The 20435-nt window shown below is 31.3% G+C and overlaps 1 protein-coding gene across 1 annotated transcript in view; it reads left to right on the top strand.

Annotated features, from left to right (window-relative positions):
- Positions 1–2960: 2960 nt before the first annotated feature.
- The window catches only part of LOC108905746 (phosphoinositide 3-kinase adapter protein 1), a 140464-nt gene continuing 122989 nt past the window's right edge, over positions 2961–20435 (top strand). The window contains exon 1 of the mRNA XM_018708753.2: positions 2961–3056. The gene's annotated coding sequence lies outside the window, so the exon portion shown is untranslated. The remainder of the gene's footprint in view (positions 3057–20435) is intronic.

Consider the following 20435-nt stretch of genomic DNA (forward strand, 5'->3'; position numbering starts at 1 on the left):
AGGAATCGCTATATTTTATGCACAGATTTAATAATAAATAAATCTTATTGAAAACACTGATACAAGGACATTTTGAAGCATGGAAAATTACATTTCCCATAAAAAAAATCGTCAATATAATTTTTCAAAAATAGGCCCATAAAAAATAGATAAATAAATATTAGTAGTGTAAAAACAATATTAAAATCTTGAATATAAAACATTTTGTACATTCGGTATAAAGGAAGTGTTCACTTTTAACTCCATGAGTAGGTAGTTAAATAAAAAACAAATTTCTGATGTAGATATCTGTAAAAATGTTTCATTATTACAATAGTTGCAATTTATTTTTTAAATTTATACAAAAACCAACATTAATTTGTGCTATTATAACAAATATTTCTACTTTCTCTTAACGAAATATAAAAATATATATCAAATTGTAACTCTATATCAAAGTAATTGACTCTCGGTTTTGTAACATACATTATTTTTGGTAATTTAAAATTTTATACTTCTTTTTATAACTGGTATTTATTGATATCTTAAACCATTATTCAGGATCTTTCATAATAATGTAAAATTATCTAATTTCTGCACAATAGAAACTTTTATATAAAAAATAGTATGGTAACATTTACTCACAATTCATTGGTTTAGAATTCAAGTCATCACATTAACATCTGCATAAATCCCCAGTTTTTATATAAGGTTTCGAGGTCAAATGTTTTTATAAGAAATTGTTCTTGAATTTGGACTAAGAAGAGCCTTCATTTCTGATACAGTCTTGTAACATCTTGTATATGTAATGAATTTAATTTGCTTGTTATCTCCCTAAAGTTAAAAAATATAATTGAAAATCATTGTTATACATCAGGATATTAGATACTTATTTCAGAAAGTTCAAAGTACGAACCTAATATACAGGGTGTAAGATGTATGACTGACATAACAGCATGAGAGGAGCGTAAGATTAACAGTTTTCAAAATACAGCGAGTAATAATATTGGGGAGTTTCATCACAACGTGACAACAGCGCTTAACCTAACTCTACACAGCTGGTGCATACCACGTGTGCACGCGGCAGACTTGTCCTACGGAAAAAATGTAAACAACTATTATTGTGAAACATTTAGTAAACATTTCAAGACAATTATTTTCCAGTTTTTAAATAAATAAAATGAATTGTATCGATTTTATAGTATGAGGATAGTGTTGTGCTTAAATTTTAGCTCGAATTTTAGTAATTATGAATCTCTTAAAACAGGAAGTTAACTTTTAATCAAATTATATATTTGAAACATATGTAATTAAAGTACCCAAAGATTCACGTCGTCCAAATAATAATACGTATTAAAAATAATTTAAGTACTTACCAAAAAGCAAAATTCAGTAATTTTTAAACGCACAAGTACAAAACAAACTACAACACACGCTCAACATGTCCACCACCATTTTCGATGCACGCACGACACCCTCGAATTCAATTTTCGCGCACTCGCTGGAAAACACCTCAAGAAAAGAAAATAGTGGTACGCAAAAAACACTCCGACACGGTCGAATCCAGATACCAACTGAATTACATATTGGTGATTGCTGAACACTTTAATACTTCTTGTTAATAAACCGTCGCACTGTTGTCAAATTGCTCGATATGAATTTTATCGAATTATTACAACGCAAATTATTTTTTAGAATTAAGCATAAAGAAGTTCAAAAAAGTGATAAACATTGTATTTTATGGTATTCTATGCACGCAGTTATATCAATATTCCATAATTAATCGGACTTTTGTACATCAAGTTAGAGATTTTGATAATTTTTTTTTCTCGGAAATGATTGAGTTTAAGACCAAGTTTTTTGTTTATTTTAATGTATTATATCGTCTGTTAAAATTAAGACAGTCAAACTCCTAACATCCTGTATTGAAATCTACTTCCTTTCTCAATTTTTTCCATAATAGGTAAGCACGTAGAAACAAATCTCATAGAACAATCGTATGATTAATCAGTAATAAATCAACAGTTGTGTGGAAGAGAGCTTATTTCTCTATCGATTACTAAAAACAAAAAAAAAGCAAATAAGGTTAATTAAAGTCAAACAAACAATGCTTACACTAAAACTGAATTCAATTTCAGAGGACCTCCAAACAATTTCCATTATTAATACACCAAATCCCGAATAAATCCAATGTTTTTCTTTTTGTTTGGACGCAGAGAAATGAAAAATGTATGTGATAAACCGCTCAGTACCCTAAATTAACCTGACGGAAATGAAAAATCGCTATATAAAAACAATACAGTGGAAGAATATTTTTTTAAATACTGGGCGATTTTTAGATTGTGGAAACAAACTTAGTCATTAAAGATTATCTAAACGAATATTTTATCTCTGGAATCTTAAACGTACAGATGTTTGGTACAAAACACATATGTCTTCCTTTGAGAAGAAATTTTCTGGTTAACTCGATTGATTTTTTCGATATACAAAGAATTTCTCGAATTTGATCGATATCTATTTGATTCCCAGATTTCAGTTGTTATAAGAGATACCAAATGGAACGCAATGTATGTTTTTACGCCACTGAAATTTTAAGTATCTTTCCAACGTAATATAGTCTCTATATAAAAATTACTTTTCTTATACAGAGTGTTACAAATTAGTAGGTGAAAATAATGGGACCTTTCTTTAACCTTTCTTTAATTAAGTACCTTTTTCTTACTCCAGTTTTATACCGAAACTATAAACAAAGGACAAACAAAAAATAAAGAATAAAGCTGAAATCAAATAAGAAAAGATTATGTTTTAATAACAAGGAAACAAATTATGCATCCTAACAGTCTCCAGGACGCCAGCGAGCCTGAAAACCTGAAAACCATTTCCACTTTTCAGGCCGAGGTCCCCTACTCCCACGCACCTTGCGGCTCGGTTCTACTTCCATGGGCCCCATCGTCGTCAGTTTCTCTCCCGACACGCTTCCACCAGCAACAGCTGGAGCTGTACGGAGTTAGCTGTGAGTAGCGCGCGCGCATTCCTTTTCAGGGATAGAGCAGAGTAGTTAGTGAATGACTTTAGAGGTAAGTCGCATGTGCGTAACCGGTACGCTGCCCTCACGCATGCCTCCTGAGCCAGATGATCTTCGTGGTCGACGTCGCCGTCGCAAAACGTCGTTTACAGGGACAAACGATTATAATTAATTATTTTATATACTTTTCCTGTATGATTTTAATATTGATTTGTAAGAAAAAATAGAAAATAGACATGATTTCAGTTTTTTCTTGGAATACTTTTCTAGTAAAAAATGTGCCGATGATTTCAATGCATTAAATCTTTAAATAGGGTCCATAGTGACTAGAATTTTTTTAAAGTTGTGTCAAGTCTGTGACAAAACATATGCCCAACACGTAACTTGATTTTTAAATAATAATGTAAATAAATACACAGGGCGTCGCCCTTTTTTGGTTCATAGTTTTGATAAAGGATAAAGCATAAAAAAATAATACTTCTACAACATATTTCTATAAAATGCTACTTTCCTTGATACAACGCGTTCAACTTTTATACATAAATTTGTATCTTCTTTATTATCTACAAATTATCTATAAGGTATATAAAAAATAGTTTAGATAATAATTAAAATAATATATTCTCTAAACATATTAAAAAAATTTTCAAACTTATTTAACTCGGCTTTTACCAATACTGTTGTTAAAATAATAAGCTTGTAATATTCCTATGAACCAAGATACGTAATTCCATAAAATGACCCTGATTACAAAAAGTAAAGATATCTGAAAGAGAGATATTGTCTGAAGTCATTTATTTGTGGCATAGTTTTCCCTTTTTTTCTGTATTTTTTCGGTATAGTGCCACGTGTAAAAAAAATTAAAAAACCAATAAAATAAACCCTTTCGCCTTAGGAGTTATTTTTATGAAAATTTGACACTGAAAAAAAGCAGACAAATACAAAATACAAGAAACCCCCGTTATATATCGCGCCCTTCATTTTCCAGAAAAATATATAAAAGCTTTAATACTTATATGTACCGAAAAAAATATTCTTCACCATTGCATTGGTGCAGAGGTTTAGAGGGATAACGCAAACAATCTCAGAATTACGCCAATGGTTTTAGCGGAAAAATGTTTTTTGCTCAAAATGTGTCCCTAAAATGATTATTTTTTACCAAATTTAAAAAAAAATATATATTTATTTCAATAATAATTACCTAATAAAGAAAAGAAAATTGTTCATTAAAAGTTGAATGTCCTAGTGTTTTACAGAAAAATGTTACAGGAACGAATTCTGTTATTTTTCATGTTCTATCCCCCATCAAAGTTATGAACGAAATAGTGGGACACCCTGTACAAAAGATTTTGTATATTCCGAAGTACATTCACTGTAATAAATTATATTAATAGCATAAGAATTAATGATGCATGCCGCAAATATTTCTGCATGCTATAAAATAAATCAGAATACTACTGGTAATTGACCAACTACAAAATATAAAAAAAAAGTATCCAACTGTTCTTGCATTACAATTTCTCAAACATATGCATTAAAATCTCAAACTTCCTGATTATTATACAGGGTGTCTCGAAATTCATGCAACAAAATTTGGTCACAGATTCTTAAGACAAATTTAGGGGACCCGTATTTTTTATTTTTGCCAAGAATGCCAAGTGGCCCCCTCTTTCGGAGTTACAGCCCCCTGAAGTCTTCCCCTAAGAATAATCTTTTTTTTTTATATCTCAGAACCCTGTTGTACGAGAATCACTAAATTTGATACATGTGAAATCTGATGGTGCTACGTTTTTTGGCGGAGAACCCCCTTAAGACAATTTTTCGTGGGCCCCCTTGACTTTGGAGCCAATTTAAATTTCTTAAAAATTATCTGTCCACTAGAAAGCCATTAAATTTAGAAACTGTTTGTCTCTTTATATTTTTTTCGTAAAACGCAATGTTTTCGAGAAAAATGCAAAAATGTGATCGAATGCATATCGTGATACGCCATTTTCCTCAAAAACATTGCGTTTTACGAAACAAATATATATCAAGAGACAAAAAAGTTTCTAAATTCAATGGCCTTCTAGCTAACTAATAATTTTAAAAAAATCAAATTTGCTACCAAATTTTTCTAGTTCCAAAGACCAGGGGGCCCACGAAAGTGTCTTAAGGGGGTTTCTCGCCAAAAGCGTAGCACTGTGAGATTCCACATGTTATAAAACCCCTCTGTACCAAATTTAGTGATTTGGTATCCCAACTTTTTGCCAACTGGCCCCCGAAAGAGGGGGCCAGTTGGCAAAAAGAAAAAATACGGGTCCCCTAAATTTGTCTTAAGAATCTATGACCAAATTTTGTTGCATACATTTCGGGACACCCTGTAAATAGTGTTTTAATGAATTTTTTAAAACAAACTGATACTAATTCATGTTTTACCGATTCAAAAAAATATTTACTATTAAGACTTAATAGTTTGAACACGACAAATTTTACCCATGTTTTCAACAGCTGTGCAAAACAAATAACTTACTAAAGATAAATTACTTTGTTTTTTTTATTTTATTTAATATTTACATAACAAAAATTAACTGAAGTTAAAATTGACTGATTGCACATGAAAATTTTATTTTACTTCTTCCGAAATTTTGAGGAGCTTTAGTTAGTTTGCAAATATGCGCTTTCCTAGAGTATCTTTAATCTAAAGCATGTTAATTTCATTTGTTTTTTCACTTTTTAAGTGCTCAGTTATAGTAGTAACTGCAATTGGTGCTATTAAAAAACTCAAAATTTACCAATAAGTTAAAATCATTTTTATTTTCCTCAATTTCTTGGCCAAGATATTTAGTAAAATTAACTTTACAGTCTAAAATATTAAATATAATACTTTCGTTGAAATCTACATGCCATTAGACTGGTGCAAAACTTTTGCGTTTTTGTTAAATAAATGTTATTTAATGTAAAATTTTAATTTAATGATACAAGAAATACACATGTTAAATATTTTAATTATTTATTGACACTAAAATTTCCTATGCAAGAAAAGAGGACATTTTTGACCACCTCAAAATTTTCTACAAACAAATATTGCTACACATTTTTAAGAATATGTTCCTTAGTATATTTTAAATTCAAAGAATTTTTCAACGACATAGTCGAATGTTAAAAAAATGTTTAGTATAAGTTTTGCCAAATTTTAATGGCGTATTCTATCGATGAAAATAATCAAGTGTTGCCCTATAAAAATTGTTGATAGGATGCTTCCCTACGGAGATACAGGGTGTTAAAAGTTTCAAATATTTATATTATTTTTCCTGTAACTTCACTGGCATAAAAAATTGAGTGACCAAATTTAGGGGATGAAATTTTTTTAGTAGGGACTATTTTTTCATGGATAACTTATTCCAAAATACACTCCAGTGTCGTAGTTATTGGGGGGTAGGGGACCTTTTTGAAAGAAAATCGTACGCTACTGGTTTTTTTAAATAATTTTAAATGTTTTTAAAATGTACAATCATACAATCAATGTACAATGCAAGATTTACTGGTCTTTAGATAATTGGGAAATTGAGTGTATTTTGGAATAAGTTATCCATGAAAAAATAGTCCCTACTAAAAAAATGTTATCCCACAAATTTTATCACTAAATATTTTTAATTTATTTTTTGCCAGTGAAGGTACAGGAAAAATCAAATATGTAAATATTTAAAACTTTTAACACCCTGTATCTCCGTAGGGAAGAGTCCTATTAAAAATTTTTATAGGGCAAAAGTTGATTATTTTCATCGGTAGAAAACGCCATTAAAGGCAAAACTTATCACTAACACCCCGTATACACTGTACTTTTCTTCTTCAACAGATTTGGCATAAATAAATACATGTTTTCTTTAATAATATTTTCCATAAATTCGTAAAACACCAAACTTTAACGAAAACCGTTGCTCTGTGGAAATTCGAGCGGTTAAAAACAAAAGCAAGGTGAAACACGATTGTAACAAACTGCCGCTTTGTACTGCACACATATAAGTCTGCATTCAAATATCCAAACAACCCCTGTCGCCGTCACAATTATTTTCCAACACAAAGAAGGTTATTCTTGTAAAATCGCTGAATAACACAATTACGAGGCTTTATTAATTCCAGGAAGATTGTTTGTTAACTTCGCGCACCGCTATGCTTAATGCAATTTTAAAAATATAGAACAAACGTCAAGCCGTTCTATTTTCTTTCCATTTTCTATAAAAAGATTACTGCAGACAAACGATCCTAAGGAAACTGTTTACGTTAAAGTTTTCGCCCCTGATCGTTAACAAATCCGAAGTAAGTAGACAACAGCGGGTACAATCCGATGCTATAGTTTCACCAGCCAGAAAGCATTATGTTAAACAAACAATACAGGGGAATTATTTTCAGACAAAACAATATGTCACATTGTTTCACAGAATCAATTATTCAAATCACCATACATCTATGGTAGTATTAAAAATAATACTTCGGGTCAAAGTGGGGTGTGCATTCTTATTATACAGTAGGTTGTAATTGTTTTGGCCAAAGGGGATATATTTGGAATGCATATCCAGTATTTTGACGGTAAATCACAAAAAAAAACATAGACTAGGCGGTATCTGTTTTGGTTTGGATTAATCGTATATCCACGGAGATTTTTGGCTTTTTGGCTTTCAAATATCACTAAAAATGAAAATTTTTGGTGGCATTCGAAAAGTCATATTTTTCTTATTTAATTATGTATCTTTTCAAGAGTTGATTTTAGGCGAAAATGGAAGAGAAAAATGTTTGTAATTAATTTTTTTACAAAATATGACTAGTTACAAATCGAATCAATCATGATTATTATTGTAAAAATCGAAAAAATCGCCAAAAATGGGGTTAAAAAAGATTACTTTTTAGGGAATTTTTTTGGGGTCTTTAAATTGGGTATAGGACCTTCATACTGGGCTCAAGAAAACTTCATGTTATGTAGAATCATCACACCAAATTTCATCAAAATCGGTTCTATAGATTTTGCATAATAATTTTGCCAGATTTTGAAAAAAAATTTGCAAATTTTCAAAATTTTGCACAGCAAAAATCAAAGCCTTTAGATACTTGAATATTTAATCTCATATAGAAGAGCCCTCAAGCTTTCAATCGCTTTTAAAAAAATTCTAATCCGTCAATTAGGAAAGCTCTGGCGCTTGTTTAAACATTGGTCGAATTTTTGTACTTATAAACAATTAGAATAATTTTGTGAATATTCAATCAAATCAAATTTTTTAAAGCAGGTTTTAAAAATTATTGGAAAGAATAGTTATTGTTATGGATTTAAATAGGCGATAACTAATGAATGATGAAATAATTATTATTTATGAAAGCAGTATCATACAATTTAATAATATAAAATAAATAGCTTTGTTTTCTGTTATGATAAAATTAAAATTGATCAGCGAAAAAATTATGTGTTTACCTTGACAATAAAGTAGATTAAATGCCTTGGCTGCTTTAATAGACTCGGCTGCGCCTCGTCTAGTAAATATCAGCCGCTTGTGCTTTATTACCTAGTTAAACAAATAACTATTACGCATAGTTAGTTAAAGGGACATTTATGAAAAACAAAACATTCTTCAAAATTTTTGTAATTTTTAAATTTTGGAGTAAATTGCATAACAGTGATTGAAATCAGAATTTGTTTTAGGAGACGAATTAAATAGACTTTTTTGTAGATATTTAATTTATTATTTCTAATTTCATTTGCTACACATAACTTTAAAAGTATTGTTATTTTCTTTATTCATTCCTGCCATAACAATGTTAGACTATGTTTACATGTTTTATGTTTAATTTAAATTTATTTATTATTTTTGTGTAGTAACCTCGTTCAAACTTAGATTTTCTACGAGTTAACCTATTAATTAAAATTGTTTTCATAAACCGTTCCTTGTTTCAAAACAAATAAAAAGTTCATTACTACTGTTACCTTTGTTATATTACAGTTGTTCGATGTCGTTACTATTATTACTGCTGTTATTATTGTTCATTACTAAGAGTAATTTTTTTCGTAATTGTGTCGTTTTCACCGAGTATGCATAAGGATTTAAATATAGTCATAGGTGTAAAAGATACACCTCATAAAAGTAGCTGACTCCCCATATCTACGGTACTGCAAATGAATTGAAAAACTACTAGGAAGGGTTTTGTATGTTCTACATGTAGGCATGACCTTACCAAATTTTTGTGAAGCTATTCGTTCTTGAAATGAAAACCCTTATTAACTTTTTTGCTTACTTTTACCTGAAAAATATCCCTACATAATAAATCCCATTATCGAATTCATTTCTAATTATACTTCAAAATAAGAAAATATATTTTTTGTTATATTATTATTTCACTTAAATAAATAAATTTTGTCAGAAGAACGAGTTTATTAATTCAAGGTTATGATATGTTTACACACCGTTTACATGTATACCAAATAAATGTGTCCTTGATTCAAAATAATCGCTTTTTTCTGTATACAAGTTTATAAGGTGATTCACAAATGGTGGCCAAAAACCTCGTATTCTTTATTGAATTTTAAGGGGAGTATTCCTATAAAGTTTTTATCTAGGATGCTTCGTTAAAAAGATACAGGGTGTTAAACCTCAAAAAATACTTTTTAATTTTTTTAAATAATTTAAAAACTAGTAAGTGAAATAATTTGAAATTGGGCACATGTATTTATATAAACATTGTCCAAAATTTGAAGGTTTTTCCTAAAATTTACATGCTCCAGTGGCGGAGATACAGGGTATCGGAGGCATATTTTTCTAAATAAACCAGTGCTTTACGGTAACAACCATGATATTTCCGGATGCATAAAATAAAGTTTATTCGAAATGAGTAGCTTCAAACTTTCATTCTATGTGCTACTTTACAGGAAAAAATCATTCCTTCCGTACGAAAACTGTGTGGGATCATCGAAGGTATAGTCTTTCCGATCTCAATTGAAGAACCAAGAAGTTGGTAGTATGTACCAGGTTCGGTCGCTAACGCAACAACTCGGCATTGAAATATTTGAAAAACTTGTTCCCATATTTATTTAGCCATACCCATATACAAGTCTGGTCGAACTAAACGTGGGGGGTGGTAGAAATGTATACGCCCAGTTGAAGAATGCGCAGGCGGGCAAACGGCGTACACAGACAGCCGAACTCGGCGACTGGACAATAAATCTCAGCTGTTGACAAGTGGTTGAGAAATTGCCTAGCAGTGCAGTGGAGCAATGCGGAATTTGGGGTGATTACATTAAAAAAAATCCCACTGTAAAAAAATCCTCAAATTTCCTACGAATCTCTTGTCTCTATATTATTTTACCTTCATCCCAAATTTTCTGAATAAAAAATTAAAATTATGGCACATAATTCAATTTTCTCTATACCTTTTTTATACAGAATTTTATGCTGTACAACTTTGGTTCTTTGCATATTTGTCAAATTCCTAATACTTTTCAAGTTATTGATGAAATAAGATTTTTTGCAGTTTTCCTGTCCGCTCCCGTACAGAACAATTTCTTTTCCTCATCTACTAACTAACAATAATAGAACACAGAAATAACGACGATGAATAGTGATAAAAAGAACTGTCATACAATTAATATACCTGACGGAATGCACATGAAAAATACCCCGTAACGAATAATTTCGTTGTACTTTTGTGTCAGGTAATATATTTTTTTATCGTTTTAACAGTTCTATACATTTCCAAAACGTGTAGGAACTCAATTCTTTTGTCAGCACAATTAATTCTGCATCTGTTTATAGATACCGATCCCGATGTGACGTCCGCTTCTGATTCACCGCGAACGTCCATCCTTGACAGATCTCGGATTTCCTCGGCCGGCGAAAAAACCGAGGAACGGAATGCCGATGTAAAAATAAACAGTACCAGAAAGTGTATCATTCTATAAATATTGTTGCCACATTCACGAGTGTGTTCTGCAACATTTTATCGACGCCGGTTCCACGGAACTCAGCACGTGTCCCGCTCCCGTCCGTACGAGGACGCGGCGGCGGCGGCTGCGGTCTTCCTCGCCGGTAACACATGTTCGCTAAATCTCCAAAATGCCTTTCAGGCGGAGATTTCTCCGTTTAGTCGTGGTTTTATTTTTCACGTGACGAGACTCGACGCTTTATGTCCTTCATCCGTACAGACGTACTTCGGAAACTTCGGAAAAACACAACAGATTTATGAAAATTGCCATTTACTTTTACATATCACAAGAAAACCAACCAGTTGCTGTTTTGATTTGATAAAATCGTTTGAAAATTATGCAGGGAAGTTTAAGAGGCCGCTGTTAAGATTTTATGAAAAAAACTTCATACAGGGTGGTCCAACGAAGAGCTTCCACCCCATTTTTATTGGAATGAACTACGCTCGAACGCTTCAAATTTGTTTAGATCTGGCACAGTTTTTTTGTAGAACTTCGAAGTCTCTACCATCATCCCTCTAGGTGAGATAACCGCCACTTTAAAAACTTTAAATTGGAAGCAGAGTCGAGTAGAACATCAAAAGAAAAAACCTTTAAATTCCATATACAACGGCGTGATATTTTCTGAAATGGAATTAATAGTTTACAAGAGACACATTTTAAAAAATTTATATCATAACGACTTTATTCACTGTTAAAATAGAACAATTTTATTAAATTAATAAATAAAATAATAATAAATTCTGGTTACAACGGTTTTATTTTCCAATATCCAACTTTAATTGACAGTTTTATAACCGTAATCATAATCAGTACCTACTACGAACGCTTCTGAAGTTTGACAGCTAAAAAGGTTTCGGTATTGTGAGTAGGGTAGTTTCAACTCCGGAGGTTGCTAAGGTCAACTGTACAGAGTGTCTCAAAATCAATAGTATGGGCCTACTGTGAGGAATGAGGATACAAAAAATTTAAATAAAATTTGGGAGACGTGGTGTTAAATGGGATGAGGTAAGCTCCATTTTCAATCGAAAGTATTATCTTTGCGATTTGACAGAAACGACTAATGACGTCATCAATTATATTTCTTCCAAACATTTCGCGCCCGAGCGGAGCGAGGGCTGGCAATAGAGTCCGAGACTGGTAAATTATACTTAACTACGGCGTGGTGTATAACATTTTATCTGCTCCCATAGTCCTTTATGGTTCATGAAATAAAGATTAGGTTTTATTTTTTAACATTTCTTAATCAATTAATTTTGATATTATTCGAAATCTTGCAAAGTCGCCTTGGTTGTTTGGATTTTGTCGTTTCTAGGGTGTTTATAAACAAAGCTACATAAAAGTTGCAATTTTGCTGATTTTTAATTATTATTTCTAAATGAGTGATTTTCCTATAGAAAGTGCAGCAAATGCTGCCTACGAATTTTTATTGCACGAGAAGTCGAAAGTGCGCTACGGACAAGCATATAGAAATTTCAAAGAATGGTACGAGATCAAAAATACTGGTGTAACTGAAATGTTACTGCTAGCATATTTCATGAAAAAGTCAAGAACTTTAAAGTCACCGGCAAGTTTGTGGGGTGAATACTCAATGATTAAGTCAACTATTTTCATGGAGAACGTGGATATATCAAAATACCCCAAGCTGGGCATTTTTGAAACGTAAGAATGACGGCTATACACCTAAAAAGTCAAACAAGAGAACAAGTCAATGATATTCTCGTTCAGGCATCCGATAACACATATTTGCTAATGAAGGTAGTGACGGTCTTAGGCATTGTTGTAGCATGCCGTTCTGATGAATGATGCAAACTTACTTCGGACAACGTTAATTTCAAAAATTTCGAGGACATTATTATAGTTACAATTCCGAATTCTAAAAATGGTATGTCACGTACGTTTACAGTTACTTACTTCTTGTTTGGGTTCTGTGTCTTACCTAGAAATTCTCAAGAAATATATCAAGATTAGATTGGAAATTAAAACTGTTACAACCAACCAGTCGGCAAGAATACCCTTTCTAGGATTCCTAATAAGATTGCACACATTTTGAAACTAAAACATCCTGAAACATATACAGGCGATTCATTCCGAAGAACATCGGCAACGTTACTGGCTAATACAGGAGTTGATGTATTAGCAATCAACAAAACATGGTGGGTGGAAATCAGCAATCAATTGCAGAAAGTTATGTTGTGTAACAAAAATGAAATAGTCTCTAGGGTTCTTTACAATGACACTTCAATTCCAGGTTCTAGTAGTACGTCGCATCATGCTGTTTTTATAGAACAGTCAGATAATATTGAGCCTCCGGTGACTGAAATGGAGCGGTCATATCATTTTGAGAAAAATGTGACAATCAGTAAACGTGAGGGAAATAATTATCCAGATTTTATAAATGTTACTAAATGTAACAACTGTACAATTACTATAAATATTCATTCATAATAATTGATGAAATGTAATGTTTATCAAATATTTCTATTTATTTGATCATAAAATATGCATTTATAACTCGAAATCGCTTATTTCTCTAGGAAGTTACTTTACCTATCTGCTCTCATAGTCAGAGCAGATAGGTAAAGTATATATTTTAAAATACTTGTAACTTCTAAACAAAAACTAATCGGACCTATGTTCATATAAGAAAAAATTAAATTAACCCAGCTACGATCTGTCAAAGTTATCACAGAGCTTGTGTACACACCAGGTATTAGTAGTATGTTCTGTATCTTAAACTGTTATTGGATTGTTATTTAACAGCAATTTCACATTTTTTTAAAAATCATGGAGGTATTTTCTTTGTATGCTAAATCCGTTTTTGGATTAAAAAAAATATCTCATCTTCTGTAATAAAACAGATAATTGTTTACAGTTTATTTCGCATTTACATATTTTACAAAATCATTAGATTATTAGGAAATAACAATGAATTTTAGGCAAATAAACAAGAGCAGATAAGTTAAATATACCTACGATATTTGCGTCTGTATGTCGAGATCGCGAAAAGCTTTTTCACATGTATCTGGCGGTTATATCTTCCACGTAGTTTCGACACCGCGGTTTAAGATTTAAGTCACTTAAGTTTATATTAGGTAGGTGTGTATATACATTCCCGTAATGAGAAAAGTGTGTTTGGTTTTAAACTAAAAATATTGATGTGCAATTTGGGATTTTTCCAACGCATATATAGACATGTGCTGCATACTGGTACTTGATATAGAATTTTATTAAATAATTTAATGGCAGCATCCCGTACTTTTGTGATTGAAAGCTTGATTAAAAATATTCTTTTACACGGGACCCAATACGACCATCTCTATGAGAAAAATTCTTTGAATTATTTTAATCCAGAAGACCTGAATATACTAACAGTCCTAAACCGTAGATTTTTTAATTGAAAATAATTGAAATTGAAAAACAAACGTTTTGAAAATTAGAAAAATATCACATTGATTCAAATATTTGACTTACATTGATCGATTTTAGACCAGGTTATTTAATCAGAATACAATCTCGACTGCATTAATTGTCGATTTGAATTAATTTTATGATAAATAACCAATTTGTAAACCTTTACATTGTTGAAACTGTCAAACTCAGTCCTATGAAAGAAACTAAATTAGCTGCATTTTGAATCCTGCTCCATAGTTGCTGTTCACATCGGTTTTTGTCTATTTCAATGGTCCTCATCAAATGAGTAAAACCAGAGGGATGCAGATTTGGCGAACAATGTCATTAAATATTGGACAACATCTGTAACTGAATTTGTTATATTAGTATCAATAATTAAATTAATTGAATAATCTACAGAGTGCCCCCGAAAAGGATGGACAACGCTTGACCACAGGTTCCTTGGATGAAAATAAGACTATATAGTCTAACTTACCTATATACAAAAGTGCACGCCTACTGAGATAACTTTCTGAATATAGAATAGATAACCTAGTTTTTTTCAAATAATTTGAAACTTCGAATTTGGTACATATATTTTTTCATATAGAGGCAATGTAAATAAAGAATTTGGTGAGAATACATATACAGGCAAGAGGCAAAAATTCCGATTAAGTACTAAAAATTAATTTATAACTGTAGCCTCAAAGCAGGGAATAATAATGAAAAAACTTCACATTAAAAAAAAACAAAATTAACTACACATTTTTAGTCTTATTGTTAGTATTATCAATCAATAAAATAAAAAATCAACACTAGTATTTTAAATAAGGATCACAGATCGATCGAAATAACTAATTTAGAGGGAAAAAAAGAAAATTGTTACCTGCACCTGCATTTATAAATGGAAATGGTAAAGGGGTTTATAATAAACAAAAAAAAATAAATGCGTGAACAAGGGCGGCGGAGGGTTGATATCAGGGGTTGAAAAGTTATGAAAAATTGTATTATTGAGATTTCTGGCGAAAGTTGATGTCAAACAAAAAAGTATCCAATACAGAAGTTATAGATCATGCAAAAATCACAAAGGTCACTTTTTAACATAACCTCAAAATTTTCGAGAAAAATGCGAAGAAAAACAGGTTTTTTCTGATTTTTCGTTTTTTATTTCTTATTTCCGCAAAAATAATTTAATTCTGACGAAACTTGGTGAAAGTATACCTTTCTGTGTCTTAAATAACCACAATTTTTTCTAGATGAAAAAATCAAGAAGTTTCTGAAATATTCATTTTTTACGGCCTGAAACACTTTTTTTAAAAGAAAAATTCTACTTAGAAAAATCATCGTACAGAGTTCTACCGGTTATCATTTTTGATATTTGATATATACTTTTTGGTGTAATAAAAAAATCTGTAATCACAGTTCAAAAACATGCTCAAAACAGCAAAAAAAGTAAAAAAGTTTCAGTAATTGTTTAAATTAAAAAACATTCAAAAACTGATTACACCATTCAATTCTACGGAAAAATAAACTGTGTCTCATTGTTTGACCCAAAACTTTATTTTTATACAGTACTGCTATAAATATCCAAGTCGAATTACAAATGCACAAGTGATAAATTATCTCTGAATGATTTGAGATTTCAGCAATACAAAATATTAACTACAAAGTCTACAGTTGACGCGACATCCGAAAATACAAAATTTAGCAAAATCGTTTTACCAAGTTTCGTTAAAATTAAATTATTTTTACGGAAATGAGAAATAAAAAACGAAAAATAAGAAAAAACTATTTTTCGCATTTTTCTCTTAAATTTTGAGGTTATGTTAAAAAGTGACCTATAACAAGAGTTGTAGATTTTTGCATGATGTACAACTTTTGTATTGGATACTTTTCTACCCCCGAAATCAATCCTCTGCCGCCCCTGCTCACGCATTTATTTTTTTTAGGTTTATTATAAATCCGTTTACCATTTCCACTTATAAAAGTTTAGGTAACATTTTTTTTCTTCAAGTGTAATTTTGTTGGACTAATTAATAATATAAGAGGATCTATTGGTAAGTAAAAGTTGATTGAAGGTAGAATGGATGTAATAACTGGTCTTTTAATACTTTTTCAAAGACAACCTCTGTACTTTCTTGCCATATTTCTTCGACCTTTTCCAAAATTTGTTCTTCAGCTGAATAGTTCTAGCCGTACAGGTAAAAAACGTCCTGTTTCCCGAAGGCGTCTCTCCACATTAGCAAATGTTTTGTGATTTATAAATCTTCGATTAGGAAATCTTTCAGCATATGTTCGAACACTAGCACAACAATTTCCTTCACATTTCCTTTCTTTGTTATATGGCACCTCGTACTAGACTGATCTAATTATTTAAAATGATTTTATAACATTTAATGTGTAATGATATCAAAATTCTGTAAGAGGCAAAACATTTTCTAAAAGTTCATGTATGTGTATCCTCACCAAATTCTATATTTACATTTCCTTTAGGTATATAAAAAAATGTGTACCAAATTTGAAGTTTCGAAGAAACACAGATTCCAAATTATTTGAAAAAAAAACTAGGTTATCTGTTCCATATTTAGAAGGCTATATCTCAGTAGGCGTGCACTTTTGTATATAAGTAAGTTAGGCTAGATGGTCTAATTTTCATACAAGGAACTTATGATCAAGCGTTGTCCATCCTTTTCAAGGACACCCTGTAGATTATTCAATTAATTTTATTATTGATAGTAATATAACTAATTCAGATAGACATGATGAAAATTGAAAATATTTAGATCATTTCTGTTAGTTTCTCTAAAACGAATCTTTCTACTAATTTATTTTAAGACGCTCAAACAAAGGTGTTTCAACAAAAAAAATTCGTAAATCTCATCGTTTATTTTAATTTGGGGATTTCCAGTACATTTATAAAAATGGAAATAAAACCCGTATAAGACAAATGACACTATAAATTAGATCTAGACCCGAGCAGGGAATCGTGAATAAAAAACTGTAATCCATAACTCCTTCAGTTCTTCATTATAATTTTCCACATCTGGAACCTTTAGTTATTGTAGGTATAAATTTTAGACGGCTGGTAAATTTTCTACCCAACGTACATCGGATAACGATTCTAATAATACAAAATTATGACGATAAATGATTCCTCAAGCAAACAATGTCCCCGTTAACTGCATATCAATAAATATCTATGACTGATCAACCTTTCCGAGAACTGTTTACTACGCTTAAACATTCAAGAGTATAAAAATAACATTACAGTAGGAAATTAATGAGCTTTCCTTTACGTTATTGTGCATAATTTTCCGTTTAAGTAGGCAATGGCTGTATGAAATAGGCAAATGTTTATTACTGAAGCTAATTTCAGTTTCACTAGAACATAACTGAAACAATAAAAGCAAACATGTGCATTTAGTTTACAGAATTCAAATAATAAATAAATTTAACACTTCGCATTCTGAATGAGTCAAAAATTCAAAATGTAACCAGAACACATAACCTATAGTATTACACAAAATAAGGTTGAATATTTGACATATTATTTCGAAATTATATTAATTACAGAAGACAAGAGAAAGATTTAGAATCTCACACTATACCAAAATTTAAATGTCCACGAAAAAAGCTACAGAGATTCTTTGGCCTGTCAAAATTTGAACAAAAAGGTAAATATCTTAGAAAATTCTAATAACTTTTATCGATTACTATTTCTGGAGCAGCGTATAAGTGGCAGGTAATCGTTATAAAATAAAGTTTTTTTATTAGTTTAACTGATTATTGAAATTTAGTTAAACTTAAAAGTCGATTCTGTGAAGGTACTAGATGTCAATTCTGATTCCACCATGCTACAGTTACTTTCAAGATTAATACATCAAGGAAAGTTGTGACTGTGTTGATTTACTCCTATAGTCTGTTTGGAAATGAAAGAGAGTAATAAAACCCCGAGATAAGAACCGGCCATGGGCGTGGTAATATTTCGTTCCAGGTAATTATCGGGTAACACTAATGCTAACAGGTAATGGGTGTACATTAGTATATTTTACTGGATACATCATAGAGCAGGAGCCAGTGTATTGTGACAGATCAATCCAGTCTTAGAGCTGAATATACGAAGACGTGCTAGTGCAGTAGAGTAAAATTCGACTTGTGTTTAGTGATTATTGTGCCAATGGATATAATATTGTTTGGGTAAAATGTCGAGCTTATCAGATTACGTACCTGCTAAACGCGTGAAAAGATGTGCGCTGTCTCAGAATGAGAAGATTATTATATTAAATGTATTTAATGCATTGAAACACCAAAATCCTACCAACAGTGTTGACGACATCGTGGAAAAGTGGGAACTCGATAATTTAATTGACGTTACTGTGGAACCTATCGTTATCAATCTAGGAGACGAAGATAATTCATCAGAATATTCAGAGGATGAATTTTAATATACCTGCTTTTTTATTTTCTTTATTGTACATTTATACAACACTACATTTACTCACCATAATTTGAATTTTCAAAATACATATATTTTTGTGTGGAATAAAAGTCCATTCATTAAATTTAAATAAATATTTTGATAATAATATTGAATAATTTTATTTGAATTACTAAAAACCCTCTTAACCCGGTTATGATGCTTAAAGTAGCCTCATGTTTTGAAATGCTGTTTTTATATTGTTTACTTATAAGAGAAATAGACCGAGAAATTGAAGCGGCATAGACAAAGACGGATTGTCGGGGATTAAATTTTAGCTACCTGCTACAATTTAGTACAACCCGGTCACACAAAGTTTTTTTAAAGGTACACCTCCCCTATACCGAAAATACATAATATAAAAATATTGAATATAAGCACCAGTACTACATTTATTTACAATTTACATACATAATAAGCATTTACTTTACTATCTTTCATTTCTAAACAGACTATAGTTCAAACGAACTTTTAGTGTTCATTTTAATCAAGGAACACCCTGTAGAAGTTGGACAGTTGAATTAAGGGACACCCTATGTACCACCTAAAATATTTAATATGTAATGCTTTCCTTTGAAATGCCAACTCCTAGTATGGGCTCATCTATTATGAATCAGAAATTTGGTTGACATAACAATGTGTTTGGCCAAATGACACTATAACACAGATTTTTCCTGGAACTATTTACATATTGTTCTTCAGGCATACCAAAGCTACAATCTAGTTATCTAGGCCTCGTTCAAGGTCAAAAAACTGTCCAATCGTACTGACTAGTGTTCATCACAAGCAACCGGTGCGGTGTGACAATATTTATTATTCAAGAGTATTAGGCAAATAAAGCGCAGCTCGAGCGTTTAAATTTTTCTTGGGTGTCTGTCGTTTATGCTGCTAATACGAATGCAATACTAAGCTCTATTATAACCAAAAAAAACAAGGGAAAAATAAGTACCTACGTCAATAAGCTGTCAAATAATGTGAAACTTTGGAAAAGTTTTTTTATGTGTTTATTGATTCCATTTTTGTGTGAAGTTGGTGAAACCAAACAATTAGTAATAAATAATTTCAAATCCATATTCGAAAATGAAAGAAGTCTTCGAAGAAGTTCGAGGAACAACTTTACATTTAGTTAGTGATGTGGTTCCTCATCTAAGTAATCCAGCTCGCACATGGCAAGTGCTCAATGTACTAATATGCGTTGTTTCTGGGATAGATGGTGATGATGATGACGAGACTCAGCGTTCAGATATCCGTCCGCGTGGGTTTTCTCTTGACATAGACATCCAAAAGCGACAGGGTATCATATTCTTTCATCTCCATTCTGAAGTTAATGTCCGGCTGTAATCCATTGACGTAATTTAGGAATGTTTCTATATTGGTATACATAGGACCAGATAATAAACGTATATCTGAACGAATAGTTTGGCTTTAGAGTTGATGTCTCTAAGGCTTTCTTCTAGATGGCTTCTATGTACATATTTGCCAAAGCTGGGAACAAGGGTGAACCAGCAGCTGCTCCTTTAGTTTGTTTATAAAACTAATTCCTAAAGATGAAGGTGCATCTTTACTTTTGTCAAGTCTACCAACTTCTCATTCTTATCTTCTACAATGAGGTTTTGAAGAAG

Source organism: Anoplophora glabripennis, unplaced genomic scaffold (genome assembly GCF_000390285.2).
Source record: "Anoplophora glabripennis isolate ALB-LARVAE unplaced genomic scaffold, Agla_2.0 scaffold31, whole genome shotgun sequence".
NCBI classification, from domain to species: domain Eukaryota; kingdom Metazoa; phylum Arthropoda; class Insecta; order Coleoptera; family Cerambycidae; genus Anoplophora; species Anoplophora glabripennis.